Source organism: Aquarana catesbeiana, linkage group LG06, assembly GCF_042186555.1.
Source record: "Aquarana catesbeiana isolate 2022-GZ linkage group LG06, ASM4218655v1, whole genome shotgun sequence".
Classification (NCBI taxonomy): Eukaryota; Metazoa; Chordata; class Amphibia; order Anura; family Ranidae; genus Aquarana; species Aquarana catesbeiana.
This window is the reverse complement of record NC_133329.1, coordinates 278,760,124-278,767,606: the sequence shown is the minus strand read 5'-3', so window position 1 is coordinate 278,767,606 and position 7,483 is coordinate 278,760,124.

Below are 7,483 nucleotides of genomic sequence, written 5' to 3'. Positions count from 1 at the left end.
GTTTTACAGTAGGGTTTATATAGGTAAATATCATGAAATTTCAAATATTAAACATTGAGTTCACGTAAACCTAAGTTAAAGATATATATAATTTCCTTAGTTACTTTTGTAGGTATTTAAATGATTTATACCTACTATACATATTGTTTACAAGTAGAGTGTATATAGGTCAAATAAATTCTGATAATGAGCTTTAATCGTAAGGTGGAGAAAAGGAAAGAGAAAGAAGAAAAAGGGTTGAAAGGTAGAGGTATGGTCCACAAGGTTGTCCCGCTCGTCAGTTTATTATTCTTTCTAGTTCTCTTTGAAGCCTTAGAATGGGTGTCTCTGTAAGTCATTTAATCTGTTACCATGGCAACAGGACAGAGTCATTGAAGTTTGACAGGAACTGTTGTTTTATCCAAGGATGCCAAAGTTTTTCAAATTTTGGAATTTGATTTTGATCGATGGCTACCATCTTAGCATGGGACATTGTATTATTCATTCTGTGAATTGTTTCTGCTAGTACCAATGTAGGAGATTTCCATGCCTTGGCCACTGTTTGTTTTGCAGCCGTTATTAGTTGGATCATAAGTTTGAATTGAGAGAGTGTTAACCATTCCGGTTTTAGATTAAGTAAAGTTAAATATGAATCTGGTTGTATTATTTTTTTAAATATTTTAGATGCAATCACGAAGACTTCCTTCCAGAAGGTTTGGATTACTGGGCACGTCCACCATATGTGTAAATATGTGCCTATTTCTGGGCATCCTCGAAAACAAAGAGCTGAGGTATTAGGTGAATATTTTGCCACTCTAGCGGGTACAAGGTACCAGCGAGTTAGGACTTTATAATTTGTCTCCAGTGCTAAGATGTTGGGTGAAGATGACTTAGATGTGAGCCATATGTTAGACCAGTCCGTGTCTTCTAAAGTTCGTCCCAGGTCCTCCTCCCACCTCTGAACATAAGAGGGTCTATTAAGATTTGCTACTCCATATAATTGATTATAAAGTGATGAAATTGTACCTTTAGCAAATGGATCTTTTGTACAGATTGATTCAAAAATGGATAATTGGGATAATGGTGTATCCCCCTTTAGGAATGGTGTATAGAAATTTTTGATTTGGAGATATCTAAATATCTCAGAGTTTGGTAGATCATATTTTTCTCTAAGCGATGGGAATGAAAGGAATGATTTAGATGCTATGAAGTCATTTAGTGTCTGAATGCCTGATGTTGTCCAAGCTTTAAAAGAATTTGGGTAGATCCATGCCGGATAAAAGGCCGGATTTCTGATAAAAGAAAGGAGAGGATTGTGTGGAGATTGTAACTGATATTTGGTTTTTAGTTTATCCCAGAGAGATAAGAAGTGTTTAGTTATGGGATTATGAATTTTAAAGCGGTCTTTAGGATCAAGCCATAATAAATTTGATATTAATAGAGGGTCATTTTCTGAAGCCTCTATAAATACCCATAATGGGATTTCCTGTTTTGCATGGTATTTGGACAGACTGGCCAAATGTGCTGCTCTGTAGTAGTTAGTAAAATTAGGGTATCCCAGGCCTCCTTTATTTTTGGGAAGATGTAGTGTGTGTATAGGTATACGTGGTTTAGAAGAGCCCCATATAAATGAAGTTGCTCTTTTTTGTACTATTCTCAAAAAATAGGAAGGAATTGGAATAGGGAGGACTCTGAATAGATAAAGCAATTTGGGTAGAATAGTCATTTTGATTGCATTAATCTTCCCTATCCAGGATAAAGGAAGTTGCGACCATTGTTTTATTAGATTTGTGATCTGTCTTAATACAGGGGGATAATTGGTTGAGAATAAGTCAGAATGAGATGCTGTTAAATGAATTCCAAGATATGGGATTGATTTTTCTGCCCATGTGAATGGGAGTGCAGCCCTAGCCGGGATCAATTCCATGTTGGTGAGTGAAATATTAAGCACTAGGCATTTCTTAGGATTAATCATAAGGCCGGATAGGGCTGCAAATCCATCAAGAGCTGGTATTAAGTTAGGACCAGAGACCTGTGGTGATGATAGAAAAAGTAATATATCGTCTGCAAATATACATAATTTGTGTGTAATACCTCCTACTTCAATGCCAGTTATAGTTTGGTTTGTTCTGATGTATTGGGCCATGGGTTCGAGTATAAGGGCAAATAATAAGGGAGATAATGGGCAACCCTGTCGGGTACCTCTTTCGATATTAAAGGCTTCAGATTTGTATCCAGCATATTTTATATAGGCTTTGGGTTTATTATATAATGCTTTGATCCATGTTAAAAAGTGGGGTCCAAAACCCCATTTTTGTAATGAATATTGCATATATTGCCAGGATACTGTGTCAAATGCCCTCTTAATATCGAGAAATAGAAAACATAAAGGGATTTTCCGTTTTTTAGCAATATGTGCCAATAACACTGCCCTGCGTATATTATCGCCTGCCTGTCTATTTGGCATGAAGCCTACTTGATCTCTATGTATTAATTTTCCTATAATGCTATTGAGGCGTTTTGCTATTATTTTTGCTAATAATTTAATATCGAGGTTTAACAGAGAGATAGGCCGATAATTCACACAGGAAGTATCATCAGAAAGGGGTTTTGGGATCATACAAACAATTGCCATTAGTGTTTCTTGCCGAAAAGAATGTCCATCTAGAAGTTTGTTAAAAGTTTCAGTGAGAATGGGAGAGAGTATTTCTGAGAATGTTTTATAGTATAAAGCCGAGTAGCCGTCTGGGCCTGGTCTTTTGTTAAGTTTTAGGTCTTTTATGGCGTTAGCAACTTCATCTATAGTTATAGGCTCATCCAAACTGTTTTTTTGATTCTGAGATAACTCAGGTAAGGTTATTTTTGAGAAGAAGGATTCAGCCTCTGTAGGATTAAATTCATTGTTTGTCTTGTATAAAGTAGCAAGATGTGAGTGAAATTTATGGACTATTTTAACTGGATTACAAGTGTAAAAATTTTTTGATAATTTCAAACGTATTGGTTTGAAAGATTTGTTAGTTGAATTTAATGCCCGAGCCAAATATGTACCTGGTTTGTTTGTATTCATGTAGAAATTGTGTTTGGAGCGTTTGAGGGATTTATCAACTGACTCAGTGAGAAATAGATCGTATTCCAATCTAGATTTTTCCAGATGAGATTTTGTACTCTGAGATGGATTATCTTGAAATGATATGTAGGCTGCATTAAAATTGAGTTCTAGTTTTTTTGCTAGATTTTTGCGTTCCCGTTTAAATAGTGCCATTTGTCTTTGTATTGTACCACGCAAGACAGGCTTATGAGCTTCCCACAGTGTTATTGGGGAGATGTCTGTTGTATTATTAATTGATATGTATTCCTTTAAAGCTTGTTCAATGGCCATCTGATGTAGTGGGTGTTTGAGCATTATGTCCGGTAAGTACCACGTTGGGTCATGCGCTTTTGGTATGGCTGAGGCTATAGTAGTGTATACTGCATTATGGTCAGACCACGGAATCGGAATTATATCTGATGCAATAATTTCTGGTATCATTCCTATTGTTAGAAAAATATGATCTATTCTGGTGAAGGTTTGATGAGGGTGCGAGAAATAAGTGAATTTCTTTTTCATTGGGTTACTTTCTCTCCACGAATCTACCAGATTGTATTTGGAAAGAAGTTGAGAAAAAGGTAATCTAGAGGTTATTTTGGATGATGTAAAAGGTGATTTATCTAGAAATGGGAGGAGGACCTGGTTCGAATCCCCACACATTATCACTGTTCCTATTTTGTGTGTATTAATCACTTGTAATATATGTGAGAGGAATGGTGTAGGTTGTTTGTTAGGAGCGTAGTAGGAAATCACCGTGATTGCTGTATCCATTATATAACCCATGAGTATCAGGTATCTACCTTCTGGGTCTTTAATTTCTGATGATAAGGTGAATGGTGTGGATCGGTGAAATGCAATTAGAGTTCCCCTTTGCTTGGTACAGGCAGAAGCCGTGTAAATTTGTTGATAAAAAGGAGAAATATATTTTGGAGTAGAATCTTTGGTGAAGTGTGTTTCTTGGAGGCATACTATGTGAGCCTTCTTGTTATGGAAAGTACGGAAGGCTTTGGTCCTTTTTTGAGGGACATTTATTCCCTGAACATTCAGGGAAAGTATATTCAGTGGTGCCATGGCAATAGATCAAATAGTTTTGACTTACTTTTTGTTATGCAGAGCTGACTGCGCAGATCAACCTGTGTGGACTGAAGAGATGAATAGATAGAAAAGAAACCAGTGAATTCTGGAGTAAAGAGTAAACAAAAAACATATGAGATTAGATGATACATTGTATAAATTATTTTTTGCAAGTAATCACAATTTACCCGTGAAAGAGAATAAATATCTCTCTCAGGGGAATAAGTGCCTTCGTCACACTCCCACTAATATGGTTGGGAGAATGAGGAGGGCTAATGGGGGTACACGGATCTTCCACTTACAGGAGAGAAGTGCTATGTCAAAAGACATCAAAATGATGTTTCATTAATTGGAGTGCAGAATATAGTTTCTGTTGAAATTATTTATTCCAGGGTGGTTGTATATGGTTAGTCTTGCCCTAGGCTAAATAATTCAGTTAGAAAGGTACTGTTAATAACTTTGGTATTGATGAAGATAGTTTGAATTATTTTGGGATTTTAACTCTTTTAGAGTAAACAATTACATATTTTATTCATATGTAACTGTTTAGATATGTTAACTCATAAAATTGAGGTTGTATTGCTTCAGATTAGAATAAACAAAAACATAGTTCTAGGAACTAGTTAGGTAATAATATATTTGTTTTAAGAAAAGAAAGAAAAAGCTTGTATTACTTCTGGATTATTGAACATATTTGTCCTAAAAAGTAATAAATCTATTGTTATTACCTGATAATATATAACTGAACAAGAATTTCCTTATTTCACGTATATATTCTAAGGCTATCTGAATCAGAAGTAATAAGAAATATAACTGGAATGTAACATGATCCCACACAGTGTGTGACTATCAGAATGCAGTTACATTCAGTTATAAATATAGGTTTTTTATAGAGAACCATCTCTTAGTATAATAAATGAAGAGATATCAGGAATTAGGATGTCAGTCCATTGAATCTTCTTGGTCCATGGATGATGTGGCATAACGGCCTCTTTTGTGAGAATGATGATTCCCATTTTGTTCTGAAGTTTTCTGGGTGCTGCCTGAAGGTGAAGATGATGCCATTCTTCTGCATGTGGGAGTGTTGCTGCTTGTGGGTTCTGTCAGATTTAATTTTAAAAGGGTTTGTTGTAGTTCATCTGCTGATCTGCTTCTGTAAATTGTACCTTGGTAGTTAAATCTGACTGAAAAGGGGAAGCCCCATTGATACATAATGTTGTGGCGTTGCAGTTCCATTAGCTGGGGTTTCATGGATCGTCTTTTAGTAATAGTAAGTTGGGATAGGTCAGCAAAAATTTGATAATTGTGTCCTTGAAAATTAAGTTCCTTTTTTTCTCTTGCAGCAATTAGTATTTGTTCTTTCGTTCTGTAATAATGAAATTTTGTGATTATATCACGTGGGGGTCCATCTTTCTTTTTGGCTGTGAGGGCTCTGTGTACTCTGTCCAGTTCTAAACGTTCAATAGGGATATCTGGCTTTAGTTCTTGTAATAGAGCAGTAATAGTAGATTGCAGGTCTGTCACAGTTTCAGGTATTCCCCTTATGCGCAAGTTTGAACGTCTGGCTCTATTTTCGTAATCTTCGAGCTTAGTTTGAAGTATTAAATTCTCTTTTTTTAATTATTCCAATTCTGTTATATTTTCTTGGGTTGTAATTTCAATTTCATCCATTTTTATTTCTAAGGCTGCGGTGCGGTTTCCCAGCTCTCTTATTTCTTTGGTTAGGCTTTTTGTTATTTGGTCTGAGGTTTGTTTTAAAGCCTTATGAAGCATCTTTTCAAATTGTAATAATATTACTGGGGATGCTGAGGAGGCTTGTGGAGAAGTTTGTGAGAGGATTTGTTCTGTATCTGACTCAAATGGAGAGTCTTGCTGTGACATTTTCTGTCTGTGAGAGCGCCCTGATGCTGTATCTTGTGAGGTGACTGGAGCTGCTTCAGCTGCAGTGAGTGCCTGTGAGCTCTTTGTGAGGTGATTTTTATTTCTGCCACGGTTTCCTCCCAGTACCATATTTCCTGCCCAAACTTTCACAGTTTGTTCCCTGGGGCAAAAAGGTTCAAATGGATACCTTTTGAGCCTGCAGGCTCCGCTTTGTCCTTCTCTTCTCTCCTCAGCGGTGTGGAGCTCTAACAATGCATGTCTGCTCCGTTAGGCTCCGCCTCCTGCCGCTCCGTGGATTAACTATTTTCATATTACTGGGTTTAGTAACACTTTAAGCTTTGGCAATAAAACCTGGAAGCAATTAGTGGGTTGGCAGCGTCTGAAGAGGTGGTGCTGGGATTAGTGGCCACGGTGAGGTACAATTTGTTTCACTACACTGTGCTACACAAAAAGGGCTAAGATTTTCTGCCCTTTACAGGGCAGAAAGGGCCATTACTAATCTGAATGGGAGCCTGTCAGATAAATCAAATTGATTTAGCTGGAGCAATCAAGTGCTGTGCAGGAGGAAAGCGAAAGAGACTGTATATAGGAAGATGTCCCTGAAGTTTTGCTGAAAGTTTTGCCGCAGTCAAGTGGGCATCCCATAACCTCCCATCCCTACCCAAGTTATTAACCCCTAATAAATAACAAAAACAAAGTCACGGACTGTTCTCTGACTCTGGGTGAAAATTTGGTATGCCTGGCTGTGCAGGAGTGGGGGATCCAAAATCATCAGCAGTCCCTACGGGGGTGCTACATATCAAACTGGCAGGGGATGGTCTGTTGACAGACTGTTGTCCCAAAATCTTACCGTTAGTACGCTCCTTTTGACAATTGTCCACTTTTCGGCCAACAAATGTTGGATGACAGGCTAATAAATTTTCGGTGGACAACTGTTGACATCTGATTTTCGTATGGTCAGTACACAAATCCGTTACACAAAAGTCGAAAGTACAAACACGCATGCTCGGAATCAATGCTCATCAAACACGAAATTAGCAGAAGGGGCCCAAAGGGTGGCGCTCAAGAGCTGAAATTCCTCGTAGTACGTCACTACGTTCGTGTTTGTGGCACAATTGTGTAAGGTTAGTATACAAGAAAAGATCCTGGCACACGCCCTTTTGAAAAAAATCAGACACTCGGTTGGCCAACAATTGTACCGCGTGTACGAGGTTTAAAGCCAGGATCTTGTCTTGCATACTAACGTTACACAATTGTCGTGCCACAAACACGAACGTAGTGATGTACTATGAGGAATTTCAGCTCTTGAGCACCACCCTTTGGGCCCCTTCTGCTAATTTCGTGTTTGATGAGCATTGATTCCGAGCATGTGTGTTTGTACTTTTGACTTTTGTGTAATGGATTTGGGTACTGACCATACGAAAATCAGATGTCAACAGTTGTCCGCCGAAAATTTACTAG